At 33.7% G+C, this 17,794-nt stretch overlaps 1 protein-coding gene across 4 annotated transcripts in view; it reads right to left on the bottom strand.

Annotated features, from left to right (window-relative positions):
• Lar (tyrosine-protein phosphatase Lar) overlaps nt 1–17,794 on the bottom strand; it is a 280,520-nt gene extending 262,726 nt beyond the window's left edge. For all 4 annotated transcript variants that reach the window (XM_077441553.1, XM_077441551.1, XM_077441552.1 and 1 more), the window contains exons 1-2: nt 17,563–17,794; nt 14,890–14,962 (exon numbers count right to left, since the gene is read on the bottom strand). The gene's annotated coding sequence lies outside the window, so the exon portion shown is untranslated. The remainder of the gene's footprint in view (nt 1–14,889; nt 14,963–17,562) is intronic.

A 17,794-nucleotide genomic window follows, 5' to 3' on the forward strand; every position in this document is an offset into this window, starting at 1 on the left:
TAAATACCGGGGTCATTTTACACAAACAGTTTCTGGACTATTTATACAGCAAAAGAAATCAAACATTCACCCCACGAATACCTCGTTGAAGCCTAGTAAGTACGTCAAAATGTAAATAAAAACAAGGACGAATTCTGTAAGTCGTTCAAAATAATTAAGTCGTCGCCCTTAATGCGGGCACATTCTCTCTTGTACTTTACGGGCGAGGGCAAAAGTTATTGTATTAGCGTCTACTTAATTATATAAACATAAAAATAATTGCTGTGCAAATTTTTTACCCTCGCAGCGAGCAACGCCTAAGGTTTTGTACGGCGAAGTTTTCCGGTCACGTTTACGCGAGGGATTTCGATAAGCATCGTCGAAATTAAAATTGCTTAAGTTAATTTTGAGCTGTTTAAGATGCATAAGAAGAATATTTTTATGCGCGGAAAACTCGGCTTCACCCGTTCGAGCGTTTTAATTACGAGCTGCGATGTATATTTAATTTTTCCTTTGAAAGGGTTCGTATTATTTGAATTATAATCAATACAGCGCTACAAACAAACACTTTTTGGCCGACAGCCAGGCTAAAGTCATGATTTAAAATGTTTACAGTAACTTGAGTTATCTACTCAGTGAGAAACAGAAACTCCAAAACATCCATTCAAATTTTAGATATTCCAATTCTAAGCCGGCTTTAACGGTCAAGGAATTAAAGCCCTTAAAGCCCTCAACATGAGGACACCACTACCCCCAACGAATACAGTCTAAGACACCCTTTCGTCGGAGAAATAGACGGTTGTTCATGAATATCGCACAAGAACAACCGCATATCACTGCTCTAATGAAAATAAAAAACACACTGTACATAACCAAGTACAAAATAAACAACAACGCATGAACACATAAAGCGCATATGCGTTAGGAATTGATACCTGGAATGTGCCGTGCAATGCACGCACACCTCAAGTAAACATACATGTATGTTTCACTGCTAATTTTATATATGCTATATTTCAATTAATGTAATGACTTTTGTACTTGCCCAAGAATTCCTAGCATATGATTGACGGTCTAAACAGCCTATTTTTAAATATTTCAAATATAGCCAGCTGTATGGCTCGTTGGTTGCGTTTATATTTAGCACCGAGAGATTACCAGGTTCGATCCCGTACTAATTTTACATTTTATACCAGGAAGGCCCTACAGGTAAACCCCAATGCGTCTTCCTGGCCAATTAAAAACACAGCATTTGTATTATACACGTCGCTGAATTACAAGACATCTATGAATTGTACATTAATCATACTCAAATAGTGGTGACATAGTAGGTAGGAAGGTTTTTAGCCAATCTTTAATCGGGAACCGTTCCAACAATGAAATCAGAGAAAATTAGCAAACTCTGATAGGAAACGATCGATCTGGAGTCACAAATATCCATGTCTGACCACCAGCACTACAGATATACTCAACAATTCTTTTTAATCAAGGTCAGCTCATGGGATCGAACCCGGCGCCTTTCGGTGTTAGGCAGAAGCTAGGCTAGGCAGAATATTTGTGACTCCAAGTCGATTGTTTCCTATGAGAGTTTGCCAATTTATCTGATTTCATTATTGAAACGGTTCCTGCATCAAATTGGCAAAAAGCCTTCCTACTATGTCACAAATATCTGAATTTGATTTATGTACAATATGTAAACATATAAGTACAAGTCTAAATTCATAGATGTCATCTCTATGGATTAATTCATTAATTAATTAATTGTTAATTTCGTGACCTTCAGCCTATCGAAATACAGCGATTTATGTAATAAAAAATGATGAAATGTTTGAAATTAATTGTCTAGGATGGCGCATTGGGTTTACCTGTTAGGCTTCTGGTATATGTATTTAAAAATAAATTTTTTCAAATAATCCGTCCACGGGAAGGTTAGAAATGATGATCGAAGTGTTTTCCAGCCATTATTAAACTGGGGGTACGCGTACTCCCAATTAGGAAGCGCTGCACTCGGTTGTACTTTTTCCGACCAGAATTTCTCGAGTAATATTCGTGGTTGCGCAACAAACTCATTTTCTCCCATAAATCATCCGCTAATTAACTTGGCTTTGCCTCACATGGAAATAAAAAGAGAGGGCGAAAAAAATCACGGAATCATAAAGGACCTAGCCACAGAGTTCTCAGTGTTCGACTTTTGTAGGTTAATTAAATTTTAACACGGCACAAGTTTGCGAAATAGTACTGGAAACCTTACGCCAATGGCTAGAATAAAACAATCACGAGTGAACCCAGAACACTTACCGAGAAACAATTGTGAAGCACGCTCTGGAAAAACGGTTTCGTAAAAAAGAGAATACGTATTCGACGGGAAAATTACTAAGATGTTCATGTTAAATTTTTCGTATTTATTTCGCAAAAGAATCGATATTTTACAGCAGTGTAGATATGTATGTATGTATGTATGTGTTCGAGGTGGGTTTATTGGTTAAAATAATCAGTAGTCCACGTCTTTAGGCGGGAAACAATAAAAAAAGACCCTTGCGTGATAGGAATATTAACGAGTAGGTACGCATTTCACTTTCTCTAAAAATGGAGATATGAAATGTAGATTTTTCCAAAAATAATAATAACAAGAAATGGAAGATATATTCAAATATTTCACACAGTTCTAAAACCAAAATTCGCAAAAAACCGTGAGTGAAAGGCCACGCAAGAGTATTTACTTTTAAATTGTTGCGAATACCGAATGAGCATCAAATCATCAGAGATCAAGCCGAAACTGTTGATGTTGCATCTATTTTATCATATATGTGTTTTTAAATATTCATATACATATACATATGTACATACAAGTACATAACCAGCGGCGTGGACTAGTGGTTAGTATATTATGCCTTCGAGCAGAGTGGTCACGAGTTCGAGTCCCACTAGAGTACCGCTGCTGGCCAGACCTTGGTTTGTGACTGCAGTTCGATCGTTTATCAGTTTGCCATTTTTTCTGATTTTTTTTTCTAATCTCAAGTTATTCAGCGTCTTGATTATAAAATTCTGCAAAATTTTATGTGGATGTTTGTATCAATTCGCATTGTATAAAATGCTTATGTACATATATTTATTGTATTGATTGATTGTATTGAGCACTCGTCGCTTTGTAGCGATCTGTAAAGGCGAGTGTTCATGTTCTATGAAATAAAATAATAATAAAACGTTCATATATTATATTATATATAAAAATTCATGTATATAAAAATATATATACTGGTTGTTTTACCCGGCTTCACTCAGTGTTTGTAATATAAACAGCTTAAAAATGGCGAATCTAATAGTAAATATTCATTCGTTTTTTTATTTAATTTATTTGAATCGGAAAAAAAAATTATTCAACCAATCGAATCGTCATAAAAACTCACTTATTTTCCAACTTACAAACTTACAAAGTCTCTTTTGAAATTATATATTAGATGTATTATATATTATACCAGAATCTGGCGGCTCCCCCGGGGGCATTCACCCCCGGCGCCCCCCGTCATGTCGTCATGGAAATTTTGACAAGTTCCCAACCATTTTTCAACCAACAATATTTACTTACATACAAAGTCTCTTTCGAAATGATATATTAGATATATACATGATATATTTCAAAGCATTCTATTCAACATTGTAGATATAAATTTCTTAGAAATAAAATAATATTTGGACTATTTTCAATGACATTATTACACTTCATTCTGCGAAATTCGTTGGTTCACATGATTCATAATTCGAATTTATTCCCCGTGGCGTTCTTAAATTACGACAGATCCTCGGTCGGTTCCGCTTGTTTTAATTGCAAACAATCCTTCCCGAGGCCCCCAAGTCCTAATTAGAAATTGGATAACAGCCATCAACCGAAAATCTTCACTTGTTACGGATGATTGATAACGATTTATTCGAAACGTGAAACAATACACGAAATGAACGCGGTTTCGAAGTTTACTCGAAGATGGATAGACAAGTTGTAAATATACCTAGTACATACGTACAGTAGAATATTTGAATCGTGGCAATTTTTCAGCTGTATCTGCGGTCGATGGCTCGGTTGTATCTTTTTATTGGGATGAGAGAATACGGGGCCGGTCACTGTCGCACACGGACCAGACATACTCGGCAAAAGGATTTATTGGAAAAGATAAACTGCACAAGGGAAGATTATATCTGCGCGAAAGCGTCCCCCGCGGCCCGTTTGGCACCGTTTCAGCGACGTGTTTCGCCAAAAACGCCATGAAGGTACCTATCGATTCTATATGGGGGAGGGGGGGTGAAAGGTTGGTATCATCGAATTGCCGATACACAATTATGCACCTCTGGAAATATTCCACGTATAGTTTGTATTCACTTATATTCGTAAAATGAAGTATTTAGGTATGAAGTAACAAAAATCGCATCATACCCAGAGAAATGTTATAATTAAAGTTTGCGCCGTTCTTTGTTAATTGTTCTCCGTGCATTGTTATTTTTTACATACCTCTTCTATACTTCACTTACGATTACAATTCAGGAAAAAATTTGCCTCTTATCCGATCGTTTTCATAATTTGCCATATTGCTCATTTTGGTCATCAATATATGTAAGTAAATGGATCCTCCGCCATTACGATGGTGCAAAAATATCGTGTAAGACGCGTTTGAAATTTGAATTTCTGAAAAGTGCCTGACGTTTATCCAGTTTTTAGTTTTGAACAAAGATGACGGTATTAAAATAAAATTATTGGTATTTTTATTCAAAAAAATAATTTTATATACAAATTATAGAAGACGTATGTTTTTAAAAAACTTTTTTTTTTAATATAATTTTCATCGGAGAAAATTTCTTATTGTTTTAATGTTTTTGTTTGGATTTTCATTATGATGAACCTTTTTTTTGCACTCTAGCTTTGTAGTTTTCCCTGTTTCCTGGAAAATAGACCCAAAACGCCCTATTTCCTGGAAAAAGCACGCTTCCGGTCCTACCTCTAGTTATAATAATATAAGTGGCTTTAGGCGTCATATTGTTGTCAAGTGAGGAATGTCCACAGACCTTTTCAAATAATTTTGGCGTCAGTCGTATTTGATGCTTGGTGCTCGACATACATACATATGTCCGATAAAAACTTCTCTGTTTTTTTTATATTACTCGCAAGATGGGCAAGTGCATCGTTAAAAATTGCACAATGCATTCAAAAACACATAATAAACAACATGCGATACATTTTTATAAGTAAATTTAGCAACTTTTATACGAGAAGTTGGAAAAAATTTAGCAGGAGGCTTTTGATTTTGGTTGAAAAGTCGCCTATTGACAATTTTGAATTTCATAACAATGGCTGTATCAATTGTTTTATATATTAGCATTATTCTATGCCTGTGTTCCATAACGCTCACCGTACTATAATAGTCGTTTCGATTCGACATATGTATGTACGAATATATGTAGTTTACGAACATAGTTTAATAACAGATCAAGAAAAAACTTCTATATATATATACTGTTCGCTACCAATGTTTTCTCTAGGGAAATAGTCTCAGAGCATTTAGCGCCATCTATTAAAAATGTATTTAACTAATTAATTACTTTATCTATGTACGTAGAAATAATAGATGAAGTTTTGTTTTTTTATTGGTGTTTTATATTATTTATATGTAAGTAGGTACATAGGTAGTTTTACTTATAGTACACCCGATTAAATTTTCATCGGGTCTGTCACTATATTGCAGGTCGGTTACAGGTTAGAAATCGCTTACGTCACGCCATATAAATAAAACGTAACGGTTATTTAATTTAGCGCGGTTTTGAACCTTTTTTTTACATATTATACAATTAAATATATATATGAAATTAATTATATTTTAAAGGTATTTAAAAATTAACTAAGAAGCGGTTAGTTTTTAAAAATACGACCGTGATGCTGATCGGACACATTTCATTTAATTATTTTTTATTTAATAACTTAATAGCCCATGCGATGATATTTCATCGGGCACAACACTAGCTGTTCTGTAAATGTTAAATAACAACAATATCAACCATATAGAGAATCGAATCGTGAACCTTTAATTTTGTGAATTTATTGTTCGGATTTAAATGTGCTGTAAAAAACGCAACTGGATTATAATCGCAAATTTTAAACACACTAAGCTGTATAGACTTTAAATAAAAATTCTATGAACTGAAACAATTCATAAGTGTCATTCGTGCACGCTTAAATTTAGCTTACGAAACGAGTTCATGTTTACTTTGCATTTTTATGCTTTTTTTATTATTATTCATTTTCTTTGGAAATTAGTTTTCCGTCGTAACGCACACACCGTCGCCGTATGCAAAGGGAAAACTTAAAAAACCTACTTTTCGTTTTCGAAATATAATAAAAAAAGTAATCAGTCTAAAAAATCGCGTAACACACGAGCTTATGATTTATGATCTGACATGTTGTGTAGGTACCTATTCGCCGTGCCTACGAAGTGCTAAGCAGACCTTAACTGGAGATCGATTTCTTGCGAGAGATTAATTGACACTTGAAACTTGACAATGGCAAGCTAAAATATAGGGCAGATGCAAAAAAAATCCCTCAATATTTCAAAATACGTCAAATATAATGCCGAAAGGTAAAAAATGAGCATAATGCGAGAGGCGTGTGACAATGCTTACCCATTACGAGCCGAAATCAAGATGTCAATTTGAACAGCAAAAAAAAATCCAGTACATACATACGTGCAAAATTTTCGTTTTGGCATTTTTGTCGCCTCCAAAGGGCATCAAGAGCCCTATGGAAGGAATAACCTTCAAACCATTACACATATTATAATGTTTGATACAATTATCGAGGCAGCTCTAATCAGAAACATTCCTTAATCCATTCAATCCATAACCAGCAGAATAGACGAAGTGGTATATATGTAATGCAAGGTAAGCATATAATGCTTTGAATAGAGTGGTCACGGGGTCAAATCCCACGGGTTTCTGCTAGCTTGACCTTGGAATTGTCTGACCTGACCAAATCAAGGAACTGGCGTGATTGTCTTTAGCTTGTCACAGCATCGGAAGGAGTTGAGGTGGATCATCAATCAAATCAACCAGTACAATAGACAAGTGGTTAGCATACATATGTAGCTTTGATCAAAGTAGTCACAGTAGTCACTGGTAACTGCTGACCAGACCTTGGATTTGTGACTCCAGGTCGATGGTTTCCTATAAAGGTTTACCAATTTATCTGATTTTCATTGCAACGGTTCCAACAAATTGGCAACTTTACCAGTTTTCTCGTAAATCTCGAATGTCGCTGAATTGTATAAAATTTTGCAAATTTACAAATCGGACCATTAATATATCTGTTTATGTTGATTGATATGTATTTACTGAATTTCACTGAATTGTTTAAAAATGTTGCAAATTTACAAATATGAGCATAGATGTCTCTGTGGGTGTTCGTTGATATTTATTTATTTAACATATTAGCCACCGTGACATTACAGAGATCTCCAACGCGTCGCTGTGGCCGGTCATTCAGTAATAATAACATGATAACAGTAATAATAACTTATAATAATAACAATATTAACACAACATCATTAAAATCATAAAAAAAAAAGAAAAAACATAGATAAAGTAATAACAATCATTAATATTTATAATAGGCAAAATCAACCACTGGCATTCCTCAATAACCACTCAACCAGATTAGTATATTTTATATTGAAGAGGTCAATTTCACCAGAAATCCTGTTAAGCAGATATATCGCTCTAGATATAGGAGCCGTTGACAACATATTTGTGCGAGCCACAGGAGGAACAAACAAATCACGATTTCTCAAGTCCCTGAATTTACAAGGTGCATTAAACCTAAATTCCTTTAGAACCTGAGGATTGTGTATTATCCCATTCAACAGCATAAAAAAGTGTCTTCCCAGTAACATATTCCGACGAGACTCCAATGAGTTGAAACCTAACGCCCCTAATAGGAATGCACTAGGATATAGCCAAGGATAATAACCATACTGTTTCAAATAAAGATATCTGAGAAACCGTTTTTGGATTCTCTCAATCTTCAATGAATGAGTTATATGTATTTACTTTGTATAATACTTGTATCAAATGTACACTGTTTCTGGCCAGGAAGGCGCATTGGGGTTACCTATTAGGCCTTCCTGGTTTAGATATATGTATATAAAATAAATAAATAAATAAGCCATCCCTGATCCCTATTAAGAGAAAGGCGCTGTATTTACCGTTCCCAAAAAATGTTTATCGGAAGGAGACGGCAACGTTTGAGTGATCTTGGAATATAAAAAAATTATTGCTCCTTTTATAGAGCATGTGGCTTGCAAGTCGGTGAAATACCAGAAGCCATCCATATCTGAAAGTGATGGTTTTATAATGTCAACGTGGAAAGGAGTAAATCGAATTATAGCGAAGGAAAAACTTCCATCTCCCTCCCCCCCCCCCCCCTAGCTATCCAACATCAGTAAGTTTGTTTGTGCAAGCCTCGCATCTCCGCGGAAACCTCTCAGCGTAAGACTCGAATCCATTTTCCCAAAAGACTTCAGAGCTAATGGCTAATGCAGCGTTACACCATATCCGAAAAGATTCAAGGAATCCAAATACTCATAGTACAACAGAAATGTAGATGAAATGCGCAGATTTGAAACGCGCAAGGACAAAAGAAATAAAAAAAATATCCATCCCCCTTAGCCCACACCACCGTACTTACAGAATACAGAAGAATTAGGCGAATAAAACTTTTCGTTTTGATTGCAAATCGTTCACAAACAATAAGGGACGGCGACAGATAAAGCGTCACAGGTGAGTGTTACTGAGGGAGAGGTGGCTTTCGGAGTAAAAAAGAAAAAGACGGAGTAAGATGGGGCAGCAGCACCTATAAAGCGATATAATGGAGACCGTAGAGAAAGGGAAAAAGGGGGAAAAGACACTGAAGAAAACAGGGCTGGTAATACAATCAAAGGCTTTGTCTCGAGGCTTTCACCTTGCAGGGCCTCCCCGTGTTGTCGTTTGGGATTTGGCATCAGCCACTCCTTTAAAACGCTCGAGATTTTTAAGAGCAAAATCGAATTCGTTATCGTTGCAAAAATATCTGCGGAGCTTTCGCCGAGCGACTGTGACGAAAATTGCCCAAAGTGCTATCAACAACATTCGCGATAAAAACTCCTGTGCAGTACGTAGTATCAGTTTATTTTTTTGTCTAGAACTGAGGTCGGCAACCCGAACCAATTCCAAACATCTAAACACGTTAAAAAGTATTGAATATATAATTTAAAAATACTTGTGGGAATATACTATACTTAATAATTGGGCGAATTAGGAGTGCATTCGTTCTGACGAAAGCACTTCTACCAAAACACCCATTTTATTTATTTATTTTTTACATATATAAGAAGGCCTTACAGGTAAACCCCAGTGCGCCTTCCTGGTCGATTACAAACAATGCAGCATTTTTATTACGAGTCATTGAATTGCGAGACACTGAAAAACTCGCAAATTAACGAGACATCTATGAATTGTACATACATTTTATTGTACATTAATCATACTCAAATAGTGGTGACATAGTAGGTAGGAAGGTTTTTACCCAATTTTTAATCGGGAACCGTTTCAACAATGAAATCAGAGAAAATTAGCAAACTCTGATAGGAAACGATCGACCTGTAGATACAAATATCCAAGTCTGACCAGCAGCACTACAGATGTACTCAGAAATTTTTTTTTCAATCGAGGTCAGCTCATGGGATCGAGCCCGGCACCTCTCGGTGTTAAGCAGAAGCTTAACGACCGAGCTATGCATATTATATAATTAATTTGATTTATAATATAATATATATACAAACTGATGTATGTATGTTTGTGGGTATGTGGCGGATGCGTGGACAAGTATGGAGATTTCAAAAAAATAAATTTTAGAATGCCAGGAGAATATCTTGTACCTAAAGTACCTTGTACTAGACCAGGCCTAGGCAAATTGCGGCCTGATTCGAATTTTTGTGCGGCCAGCCAAATTGTTGGTTATTACAGGATCATTTATTTTTTACTAACCTATTCTTAGCTCGTTTTAGATTTTTTCGTCTGACTAAATTTGGGTTCTTATCCGATCGTTTTCAAACTTTGTCATTTTGCTCGGTTTGGTCATCAATATATCTATGTGGAAATCAAATCCGCCATTACGATGGTAAAAAATAATCATAATAGACACGTTTGAAAATACTCCATTATCGTTCTCGGTGACGTCTATTAGTATTTATCCACACTCTTCCGATCGTTTTTTTCCCTTTTCGCCACCCTCTCGCTATTTTAGATTTTAATTGTTTTAACGCCTATAACTTTTTCTTTATACTGAAATTATTTTTCATGACAGTAAATAATGTATATCTACAATATAAATAGTATTTTACTTGCGGCCGGACGCTCATTTTTAATTCCTAATGCGGCCCTTCATTCGAAAAGTTTTCCCAGAACTAGACTATGTTTAGTAAAAATAAATACACGCGAACAAGGCGGACAGCCAATCAGCGTGATGTGGTCAACGTGGACTAAAATCATTGACCAATTAGGGCAACGACGATACATTCTGAGCAATGGGTGCATTTTAAGCATCCGCTATTGTTATATGTTCATAACACATAACTTTATTTTAATTCATGTATCAATTCCCTTCCGAAGCCACCCGTTGAAATCAACGGACACAACACTAGTATTGTATACTCACCTTCAAATATCATTTTCACACACAGTGTATTTTCTCAATTTGTTAAGTAAGGACTCTCTTCATTGATTACTAGGAATTTCTTTCAGCACTCAAACAGTTTTCATTAATTCTATAGCTGATGTCTTTTAATACTTGGTATTTTAAAACAATATATGACTTCTTGAATTGTTAGTTTTCTCTTCATATTTTCATTTTGGCTTTTCTTGACTTTGAGATTCTTTCTTGCACAAAAACACAATCACAAAATATCGAACTTTGGCTATCCTTCACATCCAACGATTGCGTATATATTTGCATACCAAAATATGTAGAGACGTGCACGCGGCTCGCGATCCGCAAGTTACCGACCCACTTCAAGTAAATGGAGTCGTATATTTAAGATGCTCGCAGCGATAAGATTATTTAGGAAATATAAAAAAAGACAGAAAAGCAATGAATGCCACCTGTCACAGTCTACATATGCCGCAGAAATGCCCATTGAAAGAGACACCGTTGCGCGCGTGCAAGGGAGGAAAAGCGAACAGGACCACCCAATTACACCCTTATCTTAAATCACAAATGTGACGATCGTATACGAGATAAACTGCTAGGGAGAAGACCGAAATGCGACAGATGTCGAAAATGTGAAGAAGTTTCGTTTCATCGAGCTCAGCATTCACGTATGTACACTACCGGTCATATGTATGTATGTATGTTTAATACCAAAACGTTTTTTGAGCATAACTTATACAATTTTACGTCAATTAAAAAAAAATAATCGCAGTTTCATTCAGAAATTATATAGCTATTAAAATTATTAACAGATTTTAAAAACTACTTTAAACAAAATATCAAACGTAACTTTCATCGAAAAAATCACCTTTAATTGAAATCGTCCCGTTTGGCTAGAGGCGATATCCGGTGATTGAACTTTTGATTATGTTTGCTTAGATAGCACGATAACTTGATCCAGTCCTTCGTGATTCTGGGTCGTTCTTATTTGGATTTTTCCTCCGTACTGTTCGAATTTTGGAATTTTTTCATTATTTGCTGTACTGCAATCTTTGAAACATGAAGTTACTTGGCTATACATATATCTCGGGTTTTTTGAAGTGAAATAATGATTCTTCATAACACCACCGTTAGAATTTTCGTATACGCATATTTCTACAAAAATTTCTGCGCTATATTTATATTTTTAATTTCTTCACTAGTACGAATTCAAAATCGGACTGATAATTTAAAACTCAACCAAATTCATTAAAGGTTTGTTATTTTAAACCATGTTGATGGCATTTCAATTGGATAGTACGAAAAAAAAGGTTGGAATACGAGCTGTGTAATTACTAGAGGTAGGACCGGAAGCGTGCTTTTTCCAGGAAACAGGGCATATTGAGTATATTTTCCAGGAAATAGAGCAAACTACAAAGGTAGAGTGCAAAAAAAAGGTTCATCATAAAAATGAACTATGCACGGCGAACAATAAACAAAGAACGGCACGCTTCCGGTCCTCCCTCTAGTAATGACTAGTCACCGGAGCCTGAGGGGGCCGTGTATTGTTCAAAGATTGTAAATGTATTGTTAAAGGTTTGCCTAACAATGGATAGCACTGTGACTATCCTACCTCCAGTAATGACAAAGGGGCGATCCCATAATGTGTCAATTCGTCACGCATCGTCTTTGAACCTATTTTGAGCGTTTACACAAAAAAAAACACCAATCCAATGAGCTAACTCCTCCTTTTTAGTGATAAAATTATATTTAAGCATGTGTGCAACAAATTGACACCCATTTTGTCAAATTATAAGTATTACAAAGCTTTGAAAAGTATCTATCCTTCTGATCGTCAACATATGATCGGCACTGTATGTATATCTAGTTTGAAAATGTTGAATAAAAATAACAACCAATATTATTTTCTATAATGAGAAAATAAATTACATCAAAGCGGATATGTAATTTGCAAAAAATATACATATTTTTATCGTGGTTTTCGAGAGTGGGAATTGTGATGTATTATATGGTGGCGCAGGTGACAAGCCGAATTCGTAACATACATTTTTTAATATGTTCACGTCGCAAAGTTGTAAAATAAGTGATATTGCTTTTACATATATAGGTATACACTCTCGTAAAATCTGTCTTTGTATACGCACGAAATCACGTATGTGAGAAAATCATTAGATGCATTGAAAAAGAAAATTGTTCAAATAAAATACTACGTATTGTACGTACGTACGCCCAGATATACATGATAAAATTCGATGTATTATTAAAAGGATATTTGGGTTTTCTTCGGCAGTCGCTTATATCATTGCCGAGGAAAATGTATAAAGAAAACACAGAGTAATATTCGTTTTGGCAACGTTTTTAGACGGGTATCTGTGGTTTTAGGTAGCCCTAGGCAATTTTTCTGCAATCACTCCGCTGCCCTTTGTTTTTGCCCTCGTGAACAAATGCCCTTTTTCGTTTTCCCTCTTGTGGCCCTTTCAAATGCGGAAGTGTATACGATACTTTTCTTTAGATATACTTGTCCGGTTTTATTGCTTTCCGTGCTGATAGATAACCCGAAAGAGAAAATGCAAGATAGACCGATTTTTTTACAATCCTCTGTAGATTAGCGGACTGTACAACCGGCTTTGATAAACGACATAAATTCAATTTGATATAAATCTCCGCAAAATAAAATTAACAGTATACTCATAATAATTTAATATTTATCAAAACGGTTCAAGAATAACAATAAACAAAACCATTTTATTTTCGTTCAACATGAAAATATTTTAATGTTTTTTTTCTTTTACGTTTTTTTTTTTTTGATACAGGAATAGGCCTTCATGCTGTAGGCTAGCTTAATTTCATTTTCAGCGGTGGAGAAATTTTCAAGGGCTCTTCATTGGTTTATAGTGCTATTGCAGAGCCTCTTCACAGAGTAATACGAATGGATTAATTAAAAGTACAAGTCCAGCTACCACTTGAACAACATTTCATTTTAACCTTTTTTGACTGACTGTAAAATGTGAAGAGCTTTGAATTCTATTTATATTTGCATACTGTTTTTATACCATTTTGACACAAAAATTAAGTAAAATATTCAACATAATAAGTTTAGATCAAATTACTGTATGACAAAATACAATCAATTCTGAAATATATACTGTAAAAATCTCTTTATTATAATTATTCGATTATTTATCGTTTTAAACAGGCCGTTTATTTTATTTTTACCTGATTTGCTGAGCATATTCGGTAAATTATTATTTTGTAACCTTCAGAATATTACTGTAAATATATTTGACATATTTATCAAACGAGATGGTGTGATTCTCGGGTTAACAAAAGTATATTTTATATTTTCAAAATAATTCAACATAAAAATTCTGACATCTATCGGTGTGGCTGCAAAGTTTTACAAATAAATAAAAATTAAATTCATCTAAGACGCAAACCCAATTCGCAGAAGCGCCAACTGAATCTATACTAAATTTAAAATTGGACCATAGATGGCAGTAAAATTATTAAATAAAATATTTTGTGGAAAGCTTCATTATAAAGCTCTTTATATTTTATTATAAAAACTATAAATCATTGCGTTCTTTATAAATTATTGTATTATTCATTTATATATAACATTTTATAAAATATTACAAAACATTTAATTAAATCCAATTTATGATTTTGAAATTTGGATAAAATAGTGTTTCAAAAATGTTTAAAACTAAAAACCTTCTAAAGCATTGTGATAACATTTCAAAACCTTATTAAATATATAATACAAATTAAATCATATATTTAATACGACATTAAAGAAATATTAATATTACATTTCAACAAAAATTAAGTGTATTTGTGATCAATTTTGGTTTAAAAATTATTATATATAGCTGATGGTAATTTTAGTTTATAATACTTAATTATATTCATATTAAGAAAAATATACATATGATTACACATTAAATTCAATCATATATTAAAATGGAGTCAACAAAAAAGCTTTTTTAATGTTTAATAAGAACCTAATTTCTTAAATTTAAAATATTTGAATTTGAAAACAAAATCAGGAAGTTTTTATTTTCAAAAATTCAGTATTAAAAACAAATGAATTGTTTTAAACTTTTAAACATAAGAGGGATCATAATACACTTGAATTTTTGAATATTAAATAAAGTATATGTATTTTAATAAATAGAAAGGATAATACATACGTTGATTATGAATGCAGACTGATTGTGATAACCAAGCGAGAGATTTTCGGATTGCGAGAACGAATCAGTTTATCTGAAAAAATTATAAACAAAACATTAGTAACAGGAAAACAGCATAATAAATAAATAGTTACATACAAATAATGTCAAAGATTATTTACTTTCATTTTTAACGAATAGCTAATTGATAATAAGCGAATAGCTAATTGAACAAACAAGATATATTCGTATTCAAGTATACACAAATAGAAATGCATATCATAACGACGCTGTAGAATATGAGAAAATAACATATCGCCAATTATGGAAATTGTCACATGTTTGAAAAATGTAGGAATTCAATGAACGAATAATGTTGAATCGCAATACATGTAGATTTGTTTAAATATTTGATCAAATTCACAAATATTGAGTTGGTACAAATACGTACCTGTTTTTTTAAACATGAAACGAAAGCATGTTATTGCTTATTCGTTTTTTTTTGGTCATCTTAGAAATACACCTATTTCAAAAATTTTAATATCGACTTAGGATAAAAATAAGACTGCAAGAATGTGCAATTATTTTTCGTATTGAAATTTAGATTTAGTCCTGCCATTGCTATTATCATTACATTATGAATATTATAATAGTTTCGTGAATATTTAAATTAATCATATAAAAAATGTAATTTTTTTCAATTACCGATTAATATATTCAATTTCACAATCAAGTATTCCAGGAATGTACATTTAATTTCTTTGAATTTGCTATGCCATTTAAAGGCTAACCGGTTAAATATTTTAAGTAAGAATAAATAAACACATGAAAATATTTTAAATATCAAACACTTCATTTACAAAATAAAAATGCCAGGGAATTAAAAATAGGGTTGTCAGATTATTATACAAGTCAAATCGGGACGAATCCCTCCCCCCCCCCCCACCCCCGAAAAAATTAACAATATTAGACCATATATTTTTTAATTAATTAAATTGAATTTCTAAAATAATAATTCTTTTTTTTTTCAAATTTTCAAAAACACAAATTTAGTACCAATGTTGCTAGTATAGATTTTGACTATATTCAGTGTTGATCTGCAATTAGCTTTTTTATTTTATTTTTGAAAGGTTGTTTTTGGGATTTTCCAATTTTATACTAGATCCAATCTGAAAGAAGACAATCTTACAAATTCGGCATTGGAATCATGAATTTAGTCAAAATGAATCTTAATATTGTTGGTACATTTCAAGTGCCCTTCTGTAAACCGGGACGTTTGACATTTGACTACGATAATATTATCAACGGTTTACTAGACTAGAAATCAAAGAGTTATTTTAGTCTAACAAGTAACCTAAACAAATTTTAAGATATGTTGTAAATGGCAAAACTTTTAGTCAAAAGATAGTCTAAGTGTTATAAATAGATACCACAAATGGGTCTACTTCGTTTGACCAAAACATATTTTCTGAATTTCTCATTAGTTTGAACAGGAATTTGTATATATGTATACAAAAATGGTTTTTGTACATGTAGTTTGTAATATTGAGATTTTTAAGATATTAACACACTATACAAATGTATTAAAAAACGTTTGAAAATAAATTCTTACTATATTAATGATTAATTTTTACCATGTCAAACATTTTTGTTATGTTTATATCCCTAATATCAAGTAGACGAGGAATTTACAAATTCCGAGTTTCAGTCAAACGGGAATCAGTCAAACCGAGCATACTAACCACAATCATATAATATATATTCTAATCAAATAGATAAAGCTTAGATAACTTTCAATATTAAAAATAAACATACATTCAATTTTTGCATTACGTAGTACAAACCGGAAATATTTACTGATTACTAACCAAATTGAAGTAAATGACATAATAAATCATATGGTTTTCGTTCGTAAATAGATAATTTGCAGACTGTTAGTTATTTTGACATTTTGTCTTGGATATTTTATCGCACAAATTTTAATAACTTGCTTTCCAAAAGCAAGTCAATAAGCCATTGAAAGTGTTTAAAAAATCTTACCGATAACTTATGTTTCTAAAATAATTCACTATTCCTTTTTATTTAATTCAATATTGTCATAAAATATGTGTAGCTCGTACTAATTTTTATTTCTAGGTTATAAAATAAATTTAATATGTGAATCAAAAACCAAACCAAAATCACTTTTCATACCGAAAAGCCATTGAAAATTAAAGTCAAACCGAATTGATTTAGTTTGAACTTCCATTGCGTTGATACAATAAATAAAAACAACATAAATAATATTTTATTCAAAAACATACAAATTTGACATGAGTGAAAAATTGAAACATTTTCAAGTTTGTAGCCCTGATTACAGAAGCGGCAATCGGCCATCTTCATTCATACAAAACTATACTAGAAGATGCAGTGCAATTTAGAATGCATACACAATATCGACAAAACATGACATGTTGACAAGATAATGAGCAAAATAAAGATAGTGTAATGAGTGGTGTTTATAATTTGGTGATAGTGATGGTGATGGTGACAGTGATGGTGGGGTGCAGCGAAGTGCACGAGGGATGGTCGACGTTTGACAGCGATCGTTTGAAGGGGGTGGGTGGGTGGGTGGGGGTAGGCTTCGGGGGTGGAGAGGTTGCGGTTGCGGTTGCGGAAGTCGGATGACCGGTCGGAGTCCGAGTGGTTACGTACGATGCGATGGGGCTCCAACTCTGACTCCGGTTCAGGCGCTCCGCCCCCATACTGATGCGTTTCTCCTCGGGGGCGCAGCACAGCTCCTCACCGCACGTAAACACGAGAGTCGCACCGCACCTCAATACTGCAGCGCCCTGCTTTACCGTGCTCTTCTTCTTCTTCTCGCGTACTACGCTACCGGTGTTGCTACACTGCGCGCCGCTTTGACGTTTACGCTCGCGATTCATCT

Source organism: Arctopsyche grandis, chromosome 11 (assembly GCF_051622035.1).
Source record: "Arctopsyche grandis isolate Sample6627 chromosome 11, ASM5162203v2, whole genome shotgun sequence".
In the NCBI taxonomy this organism is placed as follows: domain Eukaryota; kingdom Metazoa; phylum Arthropoda; class Insecta; order Trichoptera; family Hydropsychidae; genus Arctopsyche; species Arctopsyche grandis.